Raw genomic sequence first — 22,310 nt, 5'->3', positions numbered from 1 at the left:
TACCCTGCCGTACCAACAAGACGGGCATTAACCATTTCTTGACTAAGGCTGAAGCTTGATTCACTTTACGCTAAATTTGTAAGATGCCTATGAAACGGAAAAGTAGGCATGTACCTGATCTGGAGAAATGTCTTGGGGTGTATTTCACTGATACGGACTTCGTTAGGCAACTGTTTCTCTCGTTCGGTGTGTAAAACGGTGAATAAATGACGTATTAAGCTACAAATGACACACTCACATTTTTTAGCGTGAATATAATTAGGAAAACATCCTCGTTAATGTAGCTAAATATCTCGCAATGTGGCGATAATTTCACGGCAATCGAAGCATTTTCTCGAAAGCTGCAGTCTGCAACTGATTATGGATCAAGTCGAAAACTTTAAATGCATCACTTCTACTTGCGATTTCTCTTTCGTGTGAGCGGGGCATTACTTTTAATGAAAACACCAGTATTCCGATTTGATCGGAAACAGCCCATCGTGTAAGGTATGATCGTTACACCCACCCTCCAGCTAATAATCTGGAGGGACGGATCCAATTTTACGTAATGTCGCAAAACTTCGTCCAAAAGCTGATGATAGCATGACTGCCGCGTACACAGTCTGCTGTCATTCCATTTATTGGTTTAAGTCTTATTGGACTCGAGGACCAAATCTGCAACTGACTAATTAGAGACAAATACTGTTGGTAACAATTTTCTGGGAAGTGTTAATCAGTGTCTATTCAGATGATGAAAGCTATTTTTAATCACGCATGGAATACTTACTTCTTTTGTTAATAACTTCATTGTATTTCATTATGTCACAAAAAATATTGGTGTCATATACTTCCGGTACAACAAAAATGAGGAGAAACAATCTTATAAGACTGAGGTTGGACACGCGGCGCAATGACTCAACGCTGTGCTCCTAGCCACTGCGCTACATCTCAAAACAATTCACCCTGTGCGAGTGGAACAAGGACATGGCTGCGAACTTTTAGCAGCATTTTGTAGGAAACTACTGAGTGTTGACAGTATCTCAGCTGAGTGGCAGTAATGTCCTTGGTAAACACAGTTTGGATTTCAGAAGAGATGCTCTACTGAGAATGTCATTTATATGTTCACGCAACGAATTTTGGAAGCAACAAACAACAAAATAGGGCCGGTTTGTATTTTCTGCAACGTATCTAAGGCTTTTGACTGTATGAATCACAATATTCTCCTAGATATACTGAAGTCTTTCGGGACTGGTGGTATAGCCAAACAATGGATAATGTCATATCTAACCAAATGTAAGTTATACTTGGTAAGTCAACCTATGTAGTCCTTTGGCTTCGTACAGACGTGAGAAATCAAGTATGAGCTTCCCCAAGACCAAATCTTCTTAGGTCCGTTATTGTTCCTCATATGAATACATGGTCTTCCGTCTAATATACAACAAGCAGAATTAGTTCTTTTTGCGTATGACACTACTATTGTAATCAATCCAAGCATACCTGCAACAACAGAAGAAATGGGAGATAAGTGTCTCAAAAGTATCATTAATTGTTTTTCTGCGAATGATCTCTCCCCGGAATTTAAAAAATGTACAACATACTGAGTTCGTCACATCTATGTGTACTATGCCAATGATAAGCGTAACACATGTTGAAAAAACTTCATAAATTTTAGGTGTCCATCATGATGAGAAGTCACCCGGAAAATTCGTATTCCGGAACTCTTAAAACAACTTGGTTCGACTACATTTGCACTTCCAAACATTATAAATCTTGGGGAGGGACAAATCAATAATTTGGCGTATTCTGCGTTTGTCATGTGGTATAATGTTTTGGGGTAACTCAACTTTAAGAAAGAAGGTATTCATTGCTGGATAACGTGTTCTAAGAATATTATGTAGTGCTCTCCCACGTTCATGTTGTAGACATCCCATTAAGGAATGGAGCATTCTGACTACTGCTTCACAGTACATTTGCTCCCTCATGGAGATTGTTGTAAATAATCTGCAGCATTTGAAAAGGAATAATGATGTACATAATTACAATACCAGAAGGGAAAATGACATTCTTGCTCCACACTAAAGCTGTCTTTAGCACAAAAATGGGTGCGCAATTGTGCAACTAAAATTTTTGGTGACTTACCCAATGATATAAAATATACAGCAGCAAGGTAAAATTCTAAACTAAACTGAAAACGTTTCTCCTTGACAACTCCTTCTATACCGCAGAAGAATTTCTGTTATTGTTATGTGTGAAAATTGGTGGGTAGGAATTACGAACTGACATCTGAATTGTTAATAATAACATTTTTTTTAAGAAAGCAAAAAAGTAATTATGTACAGCATTTCGCCATATTTACAGATTAATTTGTGATGCGAAAGTAAAATGACTCTCTCTACATCATCACGGATTATCGTGTGAATGATCCATGGTACATCAAATTAACTATCTGACATTAGTGCATGAGGAACTTATTTCCATATGGTGTGATGAAAACAAATACATATAATCTGGAGGAGAGAAATGAGCCGTTTTTTTATTACAAGAACCGCATGAGCATTCATTTTAAGTACATTCGGTATGAAAAATTAACATTGCAAATCAATTGATTGTGAACTATGAATTACTGTGTGTGTGTGTGTGTGTGTGTACGTGAGAGACAGAGAGAGAGAGAGCGAAAGGGAAAAAGAGTGAGAGTCTCATTCGGTTCCTCACTGGTTGCCAGCAGCTCATAAATCGTTGATCAGGCGAGCTTACTGGCAGCACTTCACCGTCTGAACTAGTCCAGAAATCCGTTAAAGGACATTTCACAGAGTACAGCCTTGGCACAATTAAAACTGGGGTTTTTCAATGTGCATAGCAACAACCTTCAGAGCGTCAGTTTGTTTTCAAAGACTGTTTGGCAAGCTTTGTTGGCGTCTTGTTATGTAAGCTGGCGAAGACCATCAACAGCGGGAAGCACAGCACTGTTTTGCTTGCTCGACCGCCCTATTTCACATAGCATTTTAACTATCATGTTTGCAAAACAACATCCAAACGACACAAGCAAATCGCCTTTTCGAGACCGGTAATAACTTTACAAAAATACTCACTTACTCTGTATTTTCATCTAATATTACCATGCAGAAACAATGAAAGCAGGAATGCTTGTGAAAACAAAAATATTTTTGCAGTTAATCTACGCCTGAGACCTCACGTAAGAATCCAAAACATGTTAAATATTCGTGTACTCACAACAGCTTCAGCGCCTTAACAACTTTTTCAGACTTTGCCTATTTAGCCACGAGCGGAGAGTTTTTCTTCGTTATTAATCGCTGAATTCATGTAAGTCAATATTTTTGTTCTGTGATCGCACACCAACTCTGGGTATTTAACATTCGTGATTTTTTTTAAGTTGTAAGTAGGTGCCTCAGGGTAGAATTCTTGGAAAGCACAATAGAAGGCAGGCCACTTCATCTCTGCGGGCTATATTTGTTCAAATACGCTAGATAATTATCGTATCTGGGTAGGCCACAGTAGTTGTCGGTGGGAGTGTTCCCACGTTCCCCACTACAGAATGGGTATGGATAAAGCGAAAACAGTGGTTTATTAGTTTCTTATTATAGCGCAAACGAAAGCAATGTAGAAACGCTTATGGTCCCTGCCAATTTATTTTGAAGCAGATGATTATTTTTATGTGCTGTGATACTACTAGAAATGATGATTGTTTCACTCAGCGGGAGACAATTGTGATTGGACAGAGTCCCTTCAGGTAATTTTAAAACTGGGACAGCCACATTTAAAGTAACTGTACATAATTGGTTGACTATTCATATTGTGTAACAGGTGTTTAAGACAATAAAAAAAAGAAAATGGATGAAAAGTCCTATGTTACGTAATAGCTGTATTTATTGAAGTCGATTAGAAACTCACACAACTGGTTTCGTAACTTTTAAGATGCATCTTCTGGAGTATATAAAGCTATGTATTACAGTATGTGGAGCAATTACAAAAATGCCGCAGAGTAACAGTTGGCGTGGCTAGGCAAAGATCTGAGACTTCTTCCTCATGGTCTCTTCGTGAGCTATACGTAGGAGGGAGCAATATACTGTTTGACTTCTCGGTGAAAGTGTGTTCTCAAAACTTCAACAAAAGCCCGTACCGAGCTACTGATCGTCTCTCCTGCAGAGTCTTCCACTGGAGTTTATCTATCATCTCCGTAACGCTTTCGCGATTAATAAATGATCCTGTAACGAAGCGCGCTGCTCTCCGTTGGATCTTCTCTATCTCTTCTATCAACCCTATCTGGTATGGATCCCACACTGGTGAGCAGTATTCAAGCAGTGGGAGAACAAGTGTACTGCAACCTGCTTCCTTTATTTTCGGATTGCATTTCCTTAGGATAATTCCAACGAATCTCAGTCTGGCATCCGCTTTACCGACGATCAACTTTATATGATCATTCCATTTTAAATCACTCCTAATGCCTACTCCCAGATAATTTATGGAATTAACTGCGTCCAGTTGCTGACCTGCTATATTTTAGCTAAATGATAAGAGATCTTTCTTTCTATGTATTCGCAGCACATTACACTTGTCTACATTGAGATTCAATTGCCATTCCCTGCACCGTGCGTCAATTCGCTGCAGATCCTCCTGCATTTCAGTACAATTTTCCATTGCTACAACCTCTCGATATGCCACAGCATCATCCGCAAAAAGCCTCAGTGAACTTCCGATGTTATCCACAAGGTAATTTATGTATATTGTGAACAGCAACAGTCCTACGACACTCTCCTGCGGCACACCTGAAATCACTCTTACTTCGGAAGACTTCTCTCCATTGAGAATGACATGCTGCGTTCTGTTATCTAAGAACTCTTCAATCCAATCACACAATTGGTCTGATAGCCCAGATGCTCTTACTTTACTTTACTTCTTCAGTTGGTAAAACCATCTTCCACGAAAGTCCAGTCTGTATTAAGATCTCAATAAACTTTCACCACTAGACAGATTATCATATGTTCCAGTGGACTTAGGTCGAGTAATGGACGATGCCACTAGTAAATAGTATCCAGGAAAATATTTGGGTTGGGAAGCTGACACACTTATGTGTGTTTGTCACCAATATAATAGTAATGGTAGCGGCTGACATCACAAGCTACGAGGTGTCCAGTATGTTGCCGGAGCTTGTGCGGTGGCTGACGTCCTGGTACTGAAAATGGTTCAAATGACTCTGAGCACTATGGGGCTTAACATCTGAGGTCATTAGTCCCGTAGAACTTAGAACTACCTAAACCTAACCAACCTAAGGACATCACACACATCTATGCCAGAAGCAGAATTCGAACTTGCGACCGTAATGGTGGCACGGTTCCAGACTGAAGCGCCTGGAACAGTTCGGCCACACCGGTCGGCTCCTGGTACTGAGGCACAAGTCTTTACTGTAATAAAAGTAAGCAGTAAGGCTAATTCACGAATGCAATAAATTTTGCTATGTGTTCGCTTTTAACTAAAAGACATTTTACGCTATCTAGAATCTGCCGTTAGGTATTAGTATCTGTCGTCACCGACGAAAGAGGACCAGGAAAACTGCAATGTCGTAGAGCCCAAGAAAATCTCACAAGATTGGTCGAGTATTTTTAGCACCGCCTTTTATTTCAGTTGCTTGCTCTCTCACATGTGATTTGCAAAGAAATCCCCCTCGGCAATGACGGAAATTGACACGCACGCAGATTGTGTTTTTGAGTGCGTCATCTGGACATACGGCTGTACACTGTAGTAGTGCATGATCATAGATTCAAAACATATGGAAGACTTGTATAGCCTGCTCTGTTTGTCATTAAGTCCTACATTTTTGAAAATTTACTATCGTAGAGGTGTCGCAGTAAATTTTGGGAAGTACTGCTTCATGATCAGTCTCCTTTTGAGGTGTTTCGTCACGGATATTTGCCAGGTCTGCACAACGGATGCCGTCTCGTATCTCACACTTGCTTAATGGCGGAGGGAGCTAGTGATCGTACTGCTGAGAAAAGTCGACGAATATCTTGGAGAGCGCTGTGCGTCACCGCATTCTCAAACGATGGCATAACACAGTCTGTTGTCATCACCCAACACAACTTCGCATAGTTCATTCCTAGAGTTTCGTTTTTCGTTGTAGCATCGGAGGGCAGCTGCATGGTGATCAGATGTAAGAGGATACTCATAAGAATACTAATTAACAGGAATGGCCAAATATTGGTCCTAATTTTCTCCCCGGTGACTCGCCACCTAAAATGACTGCACAAGAGTGACAATCACGTGTACCGTCTTTGAGACACCTGAACATCCATTGATATATAGCTGGTACCTCACGGACAGCTTGTTCGCCGACTCTTCGGAGGAACTATTCAGTCTTCTATACAGGGTGAAATCGAACTCCATCTACAAAGTTTTTGGTGTTATTCAATGATATTTTTTGAGTATTCTGGTATAAGGGACCCGTGGTCCTGGTGACTCAATAAAGAGTGCCTACATTTCGTTTGCTGTCTCACACCCATTTATATATTTTTCTGCAAATCTTAAGCATATTAACTACACGTCGGAAATGAATGAAACTGGGGGAGAATGTTGCCAGAGGTCTCCCAGTAGTGCACTGGAAGTTCGACATCACATGACGTGTGGTCAACATGACAACGAATATAGCACCAAAAGGTGCTGGCGTCACAATACGAGGCAGTTAATGGGACGGGAAAAGGTAGAGTGTATCAACTGAACATGATAGTTCTCGTGCCCCAAGTGTTATTGTGTGGGTAGGCGTAATGTTGCATGGAGGTACTGACCTCCAGACGTTTCAACACGATACACGCACCAGTCACCGTTGTTGTTGCACTGTACAACTTCCTGTTAGTACGAGATGATATTCGGCGAATGGACTGACCTGTCCTTTCCGCCGTCTTAAATCCCATCGATGACGTATCGGGTGCGGTAGGTACACGTGTTGTAGGACGTTCACGTGCACCAGTGACCATCTAGCAGTTGTCAACCGCGCTGGTGGAGCAACGGAACACATTATCACAAGAACATCGTACCAAGCTTGAGGCCAGCATAGGAGCACGTTGCGGAGCATGCAATGCTCTTCGTGATTATCTTACACCCTATTAAGCACCATTTCCCGCCTTTTTAATATCCAAGAACCATGTAATGTAAACTCGATGTATTGCTCACGTGCTATAACGAAAATTCAAAGGCTCTGCCTGAAACATACAATATCTTTGCCCCTGCTAAAAGTGAGATGTAATATAGTTGCAGGTCAGTCTCTGCCGCAGTTGCAGTCGCTAGCTGCTACAGTGTAGTTGTAGTCTGTCACTGGTCAGCGCAGGCTATAGTTAGTAGTTGTTAAAGTCACAGTGCAGAAAAAATTGTAAAACTTTATTAAATGGAACTGCGTAAAAAAAAGCCACAGAGCTAAATGATACCATGGAATGAGATGATGATGAACAAATGAATAATTCTTAATATAATGAAAAATCGACAGTGAAATTAAACCAACCATCTGTTGTAAGGTAAATTTTATTATTTTTATTGGGATGCGCGTAGTTAATTCACTTGTCTGAGACGTTAATATGAATTTGTTTCAATCTTTTCTTTTGTGATTCGCAGCACCAGTTGACCCAGATTTATAATATATTAAATTTTCCCGTGTAATGGATTGTAGATCTGTATCAATAACGTAAAACCTTTTCAGAATATAATTGATTTTACCAGTCAACTATAAAAGTATAATTTCCCCTTAAGTCATTGCCAGTCCGGATCTAGTCATTTATCTAAGTTAAAATATTCCAGAATTATTGTCAGATCATAGTCACGTGTTCATCAGTAATCAGACGACCAGCTGTGCCGCTGTATCACTAAGTAAAGTCAGTTTTTCTCGTGATTCAGATCTCAGACAAATGTTATCCAGGATTAGTAGATTGCCCAGCATTGCAATGTGCCATTTACGAGCAGATATATAGACAGCGTTATCCGGCGACAACATAACGAGGTAAGAATTTTTCAGTTTATTTCTCACGGATAGATTCAGATTGATTTCACAGGGCCATGGATAGCACTGCTTACGTCAAAATTTATCAGTTTTTCATGAGTTAAGATTTATCAGTTTTCATACGTCAGAATTTAACTATCCAGATTTAATTATTTTTATTTTTTATTTTCTGTTCAGGACGATTACACATCATTATTTTATATTTTTTTATTTATACGGGAAGGTTACAACCCGACAGTGCCACATGACGCGAAAACTATTTTCGTCCTGAAATTTTGCACACCACATTATTTGTATCTGTATTGCACTGAAAATACCTGCACCACAGAGGGAGTGTGTACGTTACGTTCTGTTTTGTTTGTCAACCATCTTCTTCCATTCATTCACTGCACTTCCTATTGACGATGGTAATCAACAGTAATCCTCGGAATATCGGAGGAATGGTACTTTTTTTCTTTTTTGGAAAAACTGAAACATGCCATTGGCAACAACTGCAAGCAGGACTTTTAAAAGCAGCTGAAACTGTAGCACCGCAAACAAGAACACGTAAACACCCATGGTGGACAGATGAGTGTGACCAACCGATAAATCTCAGACAACAGGCTTGGCAAAATTGGTTGTGCAACAAAAATCAAAAGACCGTGGAATATCTCAAAGATACCAGGAAAACAGCCACAAAAGCAATAAAAACAGTCCGTAAACAACACGAAGACAAAAAAATTGCAAGACATAGAGGATGATTTCAAGAAAAACAATTCCCGAAATTTCTACAGAGCATTCAAACAAAAATTAACAAAGTACTCTACTCCATCACTCCAATTCAAAAATGAACATGGGGAAATTTACAATACTAACACCAAAAACTTTGAAATTCTTGCAAAATAGTTTTCTAAATTACCGAATTGTGGAAAGCCGGCAGAAAAATTTGAGTTCCGTCTTACATAACGAAACCCAGACTCAAAGCCACCAAGTTTATAGGTGATTAAAGAGATAATTCAGTCACTGAAAAATAACAAATCTTCAATAGAAAGCCAAATCATAGCAGAACTATGGAATAATGCCGGAGATAATCTTATTGCAAAACTCAAGGAAATTATAGATGAAATTTGGAAAACTAAAAAAATCCCCAAGGTTTGGAAGACAGCAATAATACACCCTCTGTACAAAAAAGGAAGTAAAACAGACCTCAACAACTATCGTGGAATCTCTTTATTGCCAATAATATACAAAATTCTGTCTAAAGCCCTACTAACAGAGCAGAACCTCAGCTGGATTCAAAACTAGTCGAATACCAAGGTGGATTCAGAAAAGGTCGCTCATGCGTAGAACAAATCCTAAACTTGGAAAACTCGATGAAATATTTGCGTAATACTTCAAACAAAAGTATATGTCATCACGTTTGTCGACTTTAAAAAAGCGTATGACAGTATAGACAGAGAATCCCTTTTTGAAGTGTTAGCAGAATTTGGACTAGATCAAAAAACAACAAACATCATGAAAGAAACACTCACGGAGACCAAATCCTAAGTAAAATTTATAGGAGAATTGAGCACAGAATTTGAAATAGACACAGGAGTAGGACAAGGGGATGGACTATACCCAGTGCTCTTCAATTGTGCTCTTGAAAAAGTTGTTCGGGAATGGAGAAAAGCAGGTGCACCAGCACGCAGACTGAGACCAAAAAGTAAGGACATAGAATTAGATTGTTTAGCATTCGCTGACGACATGGCACTGATCGTCCAAGACATTACCGATGCGCAGTAACGCCTAGAATTATTAAAAGAGCAGGCAGCAAAAATAGGATTAGAAATTTCATTTGAACACGCTAAATTTATGACTGACATCGAAGATGCACCTTCTGATATGGAAATTGGTAATAACTACATCTCTCTAGTAAAAGAATTTAAATATTCAGGTGAATGGATTGCAGAAAATTGTAATGAAAAGAAATCTGTATGCTCAAGAGTCCAGAAAATGGAGACGGCGTTTCAGTTAGCAAAAACCGTTTAAAACAAAAAGAGTCGTCGTGTAACTGCAAAATACGATACTACACAACAGTAATTAAACCCGAAGCTCTCTACGCATCTCAGACACTAAATCTTCAACACAGAACAGTAAAAGGGGAATTAGAAGTGAAAGAGCGTAAAATAATGAGGAAAATCCTAGGATCAAGAACTGAAGATGATGCGCATTATCCAAAACCAAATGCAGAAATATATAAAAATATCTCCAAAATAACAGACACAATGCGCATAAGAAGAATCCAATTCATGAGGCATTTAGAAAAAATGGACTCAAACAGGTTAACGCAAAAAATCTATACATTTTTAAAGAACAAAACTACTAGACCGAACTGGTACAAACAGACGGAAAAAGACCTGAGAGAATTAGGGTCTCCAAATCTACATGGCAGAAATGAAAGTAGAAAAATCACAAACACACGGGATTTTGAAGAAAAAGTGAGAAAAACTAACCAACATACGTGGTCTGCGCAACGAAAACTAGCCCGTTCGTTGCGTATGAGGGAATACGGGAGGAAAAAGGAAGGCCAACAAGTGTTGATTACGCGTGGTCCTAAGTGATCCATCCGCGAAGAAGAAGAAGAAGAAGAAACATGCCCTTGTGAGGTCTCTGTATAAAAAGGGTGCCTACCGCCCAGTGCCACTCCTCAAAACATTTTCTACAATTTTTGAGGCGGTAATTTTCGCCTGGGTTGTCACCTACCTGTGTAATAGAGGGATACATAGCCTAGCACAGTTCGGACTTCAAAAGGGCCAGTGTACCCAGTCACTTATTGATACATTTACTGAGCACATAATAAAATCTTTGAATGATGAAACATCACCAGATGGAATCTTCTGTGGCTTATCGAAGGCATCTGAGTGTGTTTATCATACTGCTCTATTACACAAGTTAAATTTTTATGGACTACGTATTTCAGCAAACTTCTGGGTTAGTCCTTATTTAAAGGGATACAGAATCAGATTTTGGGTGAGAAATCGACTTTCATTTTATTGGCTTACTAAATTCCTCGAAGTTATCTCTTTAAAATGACAAAATGACTGTGCGGCTGGTCCCGGCGGAGACTCGAGTCCTCCCTCTGGCATGGTTGTGTGTGTTTGTCCTTAGGATAATTTAGTTTAAGTAGTGTGTAAGCTTAGGGACTGATGACCTTAGCAGTTGAGTCCAATAAGATTTCACACACATTTCAACTTTTTTTTTTAACTGACATTTTATACACGGCTCAATTAGAATTTAACTGTTATTTTTATAGACATATGAGATCGGGTATTGTGCTTTCTGATACACTTCTGTCATAAACTTTTTGGCAATATTTTTCTGTGACATTAATTCACTTATCTCGCAGTCCGCCTGCTTAGCTGGGTGGTAACGTGCTTGCCTCCCATGCAAGCGAGCCCGGGTTCGATTCCCAGCCGGGTTGGGGATTTTCTCCGCTCGTGGACTGGGTGTTGTGTTGTCCTCATCATCATTTCATCCTCATCTCCGATGAGCAAGTCACCCAATGTGGCGTCGAATGAAATAAGACTTGCACTTGGCGGCCGAACTTCCCCGAATGGGGTCTCCCGGCCAACGATGCCATATGCTCATTTCCACATACCTCACACTCCAGCGACTCTTTGTATACTATTTGTGCGAGATTGTTTATCTCTGGTTTCATGTAGTTACTCTTTGATTTTTTGACTTTAGATTGTTTGTAAACATTATGTTACAATAAAGTTTTTGTGTCGAGTTTTTTCGTACTTAGTGCTTCATTTTCCACAGTAAAAATGCCTAGAGCTAGGGCAAAAATGTTTAGAAAGCGTGTGAACTAACAAAAGAAAAGAAACGATGATCCACTAGCAAAACGAAGCATTTATTCATCATCACTGTTGGAAAATGTGAGTCCACTTACTTCTAATTTGCAGAACGAACTTACTACAAATGAAAACAGAGCTTGTCATAAAAAAATCAGAGATTTGGAAGAGAGATATAATGTATTTGATAAAGGGAAGGAAGTTTTTGAACTTATTTGTACAGGTGTATTTGCTAAGCTCTTAGGAACAGTCTATGCTGCAAAACATGTCAAGGAAACGTTTCTCTGAAAGTAGACTCCCATGTTGGTCTGGCTGCCCTGATTAATTTAATATGCAGCGTTTGTACATACAGCTGTAAGTTTCCAAGCTCTGATTCAGTAACTATAAATAATGGATACAAGAAAACTGAACTTTTTAGTGTAAATATTAGGATAGCCTATGGGTTGCGAGCAATTGGTGAGGGCCAGCAGTACGTGACATGCTATGTGCTGTTCTAAATCTCCATAGTGTACCTTCAAAGCTTGATGCTTACAACTATGAATTAGGATCTACAGTTGAAGAGATAGCACAGAAGTCAGTGCAGGAAGCTGTAGAAGAAGCAGTGAAAGGAAATGATGACAACCGTGACCTGACAGTAGCTTTTGATGCCACATGGCAAAAAATGGGTCACATCTACAACAGTGGTGTTACCACAGCAAGGTTATTGATGTTGCAATAATGTCCAAATACTGTAGATGCATAGGTAGACTGAAAAATCAGCATGGCGATGACTGTGTTGCCAATTGTCATGGTAGTAGTGTTGGCATGGAGATATCAGGAGTGGAAAAAAATTCTCATCCCTCCGCTGAGTGGTATAACTTCGCTATGTCCAGTATCTGGGACAGGGTGATTCCAAAGCATTCAAAGGAGTTCTGGAAAGCAAACTATATGGGACCAGTGTAAATATAAGGAAGCTTGAATATATAGGACATGTAATGGAGAGAATGGGTGACAGGCTGAGAAGGCTGAAATCAATTATAAAAGGAAAAAAAAAACCTAGACGGTGGGAAAAGCGTTGATTGGAAAGGAAGACTGTCAGATTCCTTGACAGACTAGATTCAGACAGAATTGCTATCACCTAGCAGTCAGACAAAGCAAAGGCCATCTTGAAGAACTGAGGAAAGCTATATGGGCTTTGTATTTCCACACCACATACACAGATGAGCATCTGGAACACGATTTGTGCCCCAAAGATGAAAAGAGCTGGTGTAAATATAGTAGGGGACTAATACCTGGTGGGGGACTGATGACCTTCGCTGTTTAGTCCCCCTTAAACATCCCAACAACCACCACCACTAATACCTGAGGTCATGTACAGTCATCACCATAGTCTACCAGCGACCCATCATGGAAAAAATTAAGCGCATCTGCTGAGATCTGGGTGACAGAAGTCTTCTGCTGAAATATCTTCATGGGAGAATGGAGAACCCCAACAAGTGCTTGAACAGTGTAGCATGGCACTGCCTCCCAAAAACAGTGTTTATTAGAATTAATACACTGTATTTCGGATTTTAATATTCTGTGGTAACCTTCAATCTTGGGAATATTACCAAATGCCAGGTTCTCGAAAAGTTGGATTTGCATGTTGGTTCCCGTACAGTATGTGCTATGTCGACTTTAGACTGGTTAAGACTAAGGCATGCAGACAATATATATTCACGACATTAGTGACAAAAGCAAGGCAAGTGCAAAAGATGTGCCAAAAGAAGACTTGAAGGTGATTATGAGGACTGTGAAGCAGGTATTGACTATGGATCAGGAAAGTTTTAATGTTGTTTCTCCAGTTTCCCTTAACTTTGGTTTTTACTTCTTCTAGGAACAACATCTTAGCTACTGTTAAACATAGACGTCTGAAATTTTGAAGAGATAGTCACATGGGTTTCGTGTTCATAATGAACCAACGATTTTTTAATTAATTGGTTTACTAAAGATTTAGAGATGATAATGTAGTGAAAAGTAATAGAAAAATTTGCTGTAAAGTAAATATAAAAATCTCTGTACGCAGTTACTTCGATACATCTACACCTACATCTACACTGATACGTTGCAAATCACATTCAAGTGCCTGACAGTGTGTTCATCGAACCACCTTCACAATTCTCTGTTATTCCAATCTCGTATAGAGCGTGGAAAGAACGAACACCTATATCTTTCCGTACGAGCTCTGATTTCCCTTATTTTATTGTGGTGATCGTTTCTCCCTTTGTAGGTCGGTGTCAAAATATTCTCGCATTCGGAGGAGAAAGTTGGTGACTGGAATTTCGTGAAGAGATTCCGTCGCAACGGGAAATGCCTTTCCTTTAATGATGTCCAGCGCAAATCCTGTATCATTTCAGTGACACTCTCCCCCATATTTCGTGATAATTCAAAACGTGCTGCTCTTCTTTGAACTTTTTCGATGTACTCCGTCAGTCTTATCTGGTAAGGATCCCACACCGCGCAGCAGTATTCTAAAAGAGGACGGACAAGCGGAGTGTAGGCAGTCTCCTTAGTAGATCTGTTACATTTTCTAAGTGTCCTGCCAATAAAACGTAGTCTTTGATTAGCCTTCCCCACAACATTTTGTACGTGTTTCATCCAGTTTAAGTTGTTCGTATTTGTAATTCCCAGGTATTTAGTTGAATTTTCGGCTTTTAGACTTGTAACCGAAGTTTAACGAATTTCTTTTAGCACTCATGTGGATGACCTCACACTTTTAGTTATTAAGGGTCAACTGCCAATTTCCGCACCATTCAGATATCATTTCTAAATCGTTTTGCAATTTGTTTTGATCTTTTTATGACTCTATTAGTCGATAAACGGCAGATTCATCTACAAACAACCTAAGACGGCTGCTCAGATTGTCTCCCAAATCATTTATATAGGTAAGGAACAGCAAAGGGCCTATAACACTACCTTAGAGAACGCCATAAATCACTTCTGTTTTACTCGATGTCTTTCCGTCAGCTACTACTAACTGTGACCTCTCCGACAGGAAATCACAAATCCAGTTACACACCTGAGATTCACTACAAGCCGCTTGTGTGGTACAGGGTCAAAAGCCTTCCGGAAATACAGAAATAAGGAATCGACCTCAAATCACTTGTCAATAGCACTCACACTTCATACGAATAAAGAGCTAGTTGTGTTTCACAAGAACGTTGTTCTCTAAACCCATGTTGACTGTGTGTCAATAGACCGTTGTCCGCCCCCGGTAGCTTTGTGGTCAGCGCGGCGGACTGTCAATCCTAAGGGGCCGGGTTGGATTCCCGGCTGGGTCGGAGATGTTCTCTGCTCAGGGACTGGGTGTTGTGTTGTACTAATCATCATCATTTCATCCCGATCGACGCGCAAGTCGCCGAAGTGGCGTCAAATCGAAAGACTTGCACCAGGCGAGCGGTCTACCCGACGGGACCCTCTCGTCACACGCCATTCATTCATTCAATAGACCGTTTTCTTCGAGGTAATTCATAATGTTCGAACACAATATATATGTTCCAGAATCCTGCTGAATATCGACGTTAATGATATGGGTCTGTAATAAAGTGGATTACTCCTACTATCCTTCTTGAATATTGGTTCTACCTGATGCAACTTTCCAGTCTTTGGGTACGGATCTTTCGTCGAGCGAACGGTTGTATATGATTGTTAGGTATGGAGCTAATGCATCAGCATACTCTGAAAGGAACGTAATTGGTATACAGTTTGGACCAGAAGACTTGCTTTTATTAAGCGATTTAAGTTGATTCACCACTCCGAGTGTATTAACTTCTACGGTACTCATGTTGGCAGCTCTTCTTTATTAGAATTCTGGAATATTTACTTCGTTTTCTTTTGTGAAGGCATTACGGAAGGTTGTGCTCAATAATCCTGCTTTGGCAGCATTCCCTACGATAGCATCTTCATTGGTATCGCGCAGAGAAGGCATTGATTGTTTCTTGCCGCTAACATACTTCACATACGACCAGAACTCTTTGGATTTTCTGCCAGGTTTCGAGATAAAGTTTCGTTGTGGAAACTGTTATAAGCATCTCACATTGAAGTCCACGCTAAATTTCGAACTTCTGTAAAAGATCGCCAATCTTAAGGATTTTGCGTCTGTTTAAATTTGGCGTGTTTCTTTCGTTGTCTCTGCAACAGTGCCCCGACGCGTTTTGTGTACCAAGGAGGATCAGCACCGTCGTTTGTTAATTTATTTGGTATAAATGTCTCAATTGCTGCCGATACTATTTTTTTGAATTCAAACCACATCTGGTCTACACTTATATTATTAATTTGAAAGGAGTGGAGATTGTCTCTCAGAAAGCCGTCAAGTGAATTTTTATCTGCTTTTTTGAACAGGTATATTTTTAGTTTATTTTTGGAGAATTTGGGGGATACAATATTCAATATCGCTACGACAACCCTATGTTCACTAATCCTTGAATCCGTTTTGGTGCTCGTTATTAATTCAGGATTATTTGTTGATAAGAGGTCAAGTGTGTTTTCACAACCGTTTACTATTGGCGTGGGCTCATGAACTAATTGCTCAAAATAATCTTAAGACAATGCGTTTAGCACAATTTCGGATGATGTTTTACGCGTACCTCCGGAATTTAACATGTATTTTCGCCAAAATATCGGGGGTAAATTAAATTCACCACCAACTATAATTGTACGAGTTGCGTACGTGTTTGAAACCTCAAGTTTTCTTTGAACCTTTCAGTAACTGTATCATGTGAACTGGGAGGCCGGTAAAAGGATCCAATTATTATTTTATTCCGGTTGCCAACAATGACCTCTGCCCACACTAACTCACAGGAACTAACTACTGCTGTTTCGCGACAAAATAAACTACTACTAACAGCAAAAAACACGTCAGCGCCATCCGAGTTTAGCCTATCCTTTCAGAACACCTTTAGGTCCTTCGCAAAAATTTCGGCTGAGCTTATCTCCAGCTTTAGCCACCTTTCAGTGCACCTTGAGCATCAGTGCTTTCTATTAGCGCTTGAAGCTCTGGTACTTTCCCAATATAGCTACGACAATTTACAACTGTTATAGCGATGGTTTCTCTATCTACGTTCTTCTTGTGTTCGGTCTGCCCCCTTTGCAACTGAAGCCCTTCTTTTGCTTTCCCGAGACCTTCTAACCTAAAAAACCGCCCAATCGACGACACACAGCCCCTGACACTCGTGTAGCAGCCTCCTGCGTATAGTGGACACCTGACCTATTCAACGGAACCCGAAACCCATCCACCCTATGGCACAAGTCGAGGAATCTGCAGCCTACACGTTCGCAGAACCGTCTGAGCCTCTGATTCACACCCTCCAGTCGGCTCTGTACCAGAAGTCCGCAATCGGTCCTATCGACGATGCCGCAAATGGTCAGCTCTGCTTTCATCTCGCAAGCAAGACTGGCAACCTTTACCACTTCTGTTAGCTGCTCGAAACCAGAGAGAATCTCTTCTGATCCAAAGTGACACATATCATTGGTACCGACGTGAGCAACCATCTGCAGTTGGCTGCACCTTGTGGTCTTCATAGCATCCAGGAGGACCCGTTCTACATCTGGAATGACTCCATGTGGTATGCACACGCAGTGCACATCGGTTTTCTTTCCCTTCTTGCCAGTCATGACCCTAAGGGGCCCCATAATGCGCCTAACGTTGGAGCTCCCAACTATCAATAATCCCACCCACTGTGATTGTCCTGATCTTGCAGGCAGAGAGGTTTACTCAGAAACAGGACAGGAGACAGCATCTGGCTCAGCGACAGTGTCAGCCACAGACAGCACCGGGAACCTGTTTGTCAGACAAACCGGGGAGGCCTTACATGCGGCCGCCAGGGAAGTCTTTCGCCGCCTGCTACGCCCCGGGGCGACCTCCCACTCGACCACAGGTGAAGGGTCAACCTCAGTGCGAGCAGTAACGGGGCTGGCCACCGGTGAAGACCTATCGGAGGACTCGGACGTGCTGCACTTTCGTTGGATCCTCACGCCCGGCCCGCAACAGTGGTGCCCATCCACTGTAGCCTCAAGCTGTGTAATCAAAGCCATCATAGCCTGAAGCTGAGAGCGAAGTGTCACCAACTTTTATCGCATCCGCACACAACAGTCGCAGTACGTGACCATACTAAAGACCGTGTAAAACTAAACTATGTCGATAAACTGACTAGCGGCACGTACTGCGCAACCCTTCTGTAGATCCTGACGAAAACCCAAAAAATGGTTCAAATGGCTCTGAGCACTATGGGACTTAACTGAGGTCATCAGTCCCCTAGAACTTAGAACTACTTAAACCTAACTAACCTAAAGACATCTCACACATCCATGCCCGAGGCAGGATTCGAACCCGCGACCGTAGCAGTCGCGCGGTGCCGGACTGAAGCGCCTAGAACCGTTCGGCCACCGAGGCCTGCACGAAAACCCAGAAAGTGCGTCTAATAAATTAGATTAATACGCAGAGATTCAAAAACCTAGCTACCGAACCACTCAGGTGAAACTAAATAATTCGCCCCAGATTAAGAACTTACAATATGTCACAAAATTGGTTTACTTTCCGACGCAAACGAAAACGAGAGAACTGTGGCTATTAGAAATTAAATAAACACGCAGAAACTCAATAAACTAAACTATTTAAGCACACAGATGATATTATAAAATTCGCTTCTGTTTATGAATCGTAAAAGTCACAAAATCGGTTACTTCCCCGCTGCTGCTTGTGTCCCGGCCGGCTGCTGCTGCTTGACTGTACTATTGTTTCAGTTGTTTCAGTACTGTTACAACATGTCAGTGCACATAGAGTAAAAATGTTATCTCTCTAGCCCCAGTAGCTTGTGAGAAAATGTTCCCTATAGAAGGCATAATTTAAAATTGTAGGTATAGGAGATTACATATCCCCTTACAGAGAGATGATGGCAGAAATCATGAAAAAAATCACATATTTTATTTGCTTATTTGAAAGAAAATATAATTGAGATTATTGTTTCAAATTTTTTCTTTGAAATTCGAACTACAAATGGTATAAAAAATTAAAACCGTAGGCAGTGTGCACCAGGATCACTTTTCAAGGTACCTAGTGTGAGAAAAATTTTCTTGCTAAATTTTGCCTGTGAACCTGGAAAATACAGCTTTATAAGTCTGTGATTGTTTGCACACTACACAGCAGTATATTATAAAAGGCTATGGAATCATTTTGTGATCCAAGCAGAGTCGTATAGAAGGCTATGGAGCATTGTAAACAAGTTTTGTGCTGTTTAGCGGAATTCGAGTGAAGTTGGATTCTTTGTGCAAGGTTGACTATATTGATATTTTTTACGGTGCCTATGGATGGTAAGGTATTTAAAAATATAGTAAGTCCCATATTTCCAATATAAAGCGAAAAACTGATGTCGAGGCAGGATGGGGGCTGCAGATGCAAGCATTAGCTTGTCTCCAACTGCATCTAAACTAAAACTTGGGGAAGGTATTTTGTCAGAAGAAACAAATCACGACAGAAATACAGGTTTCAGAATTGTGGATCTGAAATTGGTTGCAGAGGCACTTAGAAAATTCTGCAAGTGCTCCTTTTGTAAAGGAAATGTGAATTTGGTGGACGATGGAAAGAGAGAAGGTTTGGTTTGCACATTGCAAATTTTTTATGTCAAAACTGTGATGCTGACACACCATTCAAGACATCGAAGGTCAATAATAGAATGTATGAAGCCAATATGAGATTTACTTACGGACTAAGATGAAAGCTTCAATGCTGTTGTTTGGAAGAGATGTCCAGAGACTGCGTTTGTTTCCAATTTGGTAGCGAAGATTTCTGATTTGGAAGCTGCACCAGTGTTTAATGATGGGAACGTTGCAAGACTTCATATCCTCAGCAACTTGGGCTTTACACTTGGAGTCTTTACTGACCAGATACTGTGGAACGTTGATGAGCAACGAATTGCGAAGGCAGAGACTTCATTAGAACATACAGAAAAAAATTGCTACGCAGATGAGCAGAGGAGCTAAAAAAGCTGCAGAGGATGATGAGGAAGAACTGGAATATGAATATGAGCAGTTTTAGCTAAGGTATGATTTAAAACTTTTTAAAAGATTTCATCCAAACTTTAAAATAACTTTTCTGCAACTTAAGGTTTTCTCCTTTCAGGAATACATATATCAGATATTATTGGAAGGATTGCTGTTAAATTCGGCACACCTATTTTTTTACATGGATGGAAGTAGAACAATATCGCACTGATTAATTGCCTTTATCTTCCCCTTATAGCGTCCCGCGCTCACATCGGGTTTCTACCTCATTTCATTCGAGATGCGCATTTTTCTTCACAAGTATGATAGATTATTCGGATCAAGTATGCTGTAAAAAATAATTAAAAATGAAGCTACAGTTCCACTGGAAAATCTGTGGGAATGATATTGAGAATAAAGTTCCTCTTCTTCTGGTGCTGAAAGACATAAATTGATTCATGCTGAGGATACGAGCAAACCCACGAATTATTTGCAATAGCAGATCGTTTCGAGACACTTAACGACGTGCAGTTGTTTCGTGACGCACAGGCTCAGCAGCAGAAAGAATGAAGTCTCACAGCAGCCATTCAACGGCTGCTGACGCAACCCAAGTGCGAGGGTCTTCACTGCTTGTGATTGCAGTGTCATCCTTGACACTCGACTGCATAAAGCTTAACCACAACGGGAGACGCTTCTGGGTATCTGTGGCCGGTTAGCAGAAACGATTATTACCAATGAACTTCCTCTACGCTACGACGTTCTTTCATTCGTATTATAGCGCTGAGAGGGAAAATTTGTGTGGCTGTTGCGCTGAATAAGGAAGTTGCGTCAGTTAAAAACTGTCGGTATCTTTTCGCAGAACGATCATCGAGTTCTCTGAGCCATCGTCTGTGAAGCACATATGAACACGTGGCTGCCCTGTGGATCAAACAGACACGCAACGACCGCATTTTTCTCTCCATACAAGTCAGTACAATTGTACATCTCTCATCACCTTAATAGTATTAAAAGCTCTTTAGCACTTTTTCTGCCGTACATATAGACTAATGGCTTCCTGATGAAACACATTTTAAACCAAGAGACGCATTAAAACTGAAATTCGTCTATACGGGATGTGGTTAGTTTGAGTATGCAAACATTTAACCCTACGGGGTAACTAAGACTATCAATAGATGGAAATCGCTTAAATCACTCTAAATCGTTTTGTAATTCTGTGTGTAAAAGAACTGTAACTGTTCTCCATCTGCATAATTTATTTTCTGGATTTCAGTTTGGCTTGTAGGAAGTCACACCAACAAAAGCAAGTTCATGCATTTGCACGTGGGACAGTTGTAGGGTTAAAAGAGAATCTGAGTACAATGCATAGCTGGTTTCAAAAAAATATTGGTATATGGAGCATGTTACACTTTTGATTAAGTTTGAGCATTACTATACTTGGATACGTGGGACGCAACGTCACTTACTTTCGTATTTAGTAGTAGGAAGTAGATTTTTATTTCCATAGTCAAGAAACAATTTGAATGATGAGGTGCAAAGCGATCGGAGAGGTGGTACCACGTGGCTCTATTCTTGTTCCACAATTTCCTTGATACTCCCTAAATATCAGTGATCTGACAGTAGAAGGAGGCACAGTTCAAAACAGTTTGTGTGGAACACGTGAAATTTTGTGCTGTGATTTTCTGTAAAATAATAGAGTAATGGGCAACATCTGTGTGTAGTTTAAAGAGAACAGATTCTCTCGAAGCAACGAAACATAATTCATTTGACTTTCGACATGGATAGTCAGTCAAGATGAGCGTTTCAAATTCGTGAAACTGAGTCTGCATTCACTAAAAGAATAATCTCCGTGATCACCTGCACTAAAGCAGGACAGAATCTTTACATCGTTTTATTTTGCATTGTGTCCGAAGGTATTATATTTTGAGGCGAATTAATGTCTTAAAACAGATATTTAGATCTGCATTGTCGGTAAACAAACTTCTGATTAAAAATCTCGAATTTCTATGTTTTTAATAGCTTTCCATACAACAAATCACAGATTAGTGCTTGTTAAAAGACGTATCATACACTTAATATCTAGCTATAAAAACATTTTTGATTTGACGGGCTCATTAAAGTTTATTTTGCAGGACTCATTTTAGCAGAATTGCAAAAGACAGGTAGCAGGACCCAGATATTAATATGGAATTTGAAAGCTTTCGCGCGGCACACTAGGATTCTCATATTAGTTTAAAACCTTACACTCTACTGGGATTTTTAACAGCATTCTGTCGCTTATATCAGTATGTCAGTAATCTGAAACTTAAACTAACTACTAGTTTTAGAAAATTCCTACGCATAACCATTGTTACATCAATTACTCGTGAGAAATGCTCTACTTTTCGAAACATGTTTCGAATATATTACATATGTGCAGGCCACAGCCCATAACTGCAGTTCACTCCCGAATAGAATACGAAATGAAGAAATGCCCCACAGCTGAAGTATAACTCACCGAAATTTGTAAAAAGCGATCAATATGT

The sequence above is a fragment of the Schistocerca americana genome, chromosome X (assembly GCF_021461395.2).
Source record: "Schistocerca americana isolate TAMUIC-IGC-003095 chromosome X, iqSchAmer2.1, whole genome shotgun sequence".
Lineage (NCBI taxonomy): Eukaryota > Metazoa > Arthropoda > Insecta > Orthoptera > Acrididae > Schistocerca > Schistocerca americana.
This window is presented reverse-complemented; position numbering follows the sequence as displayed.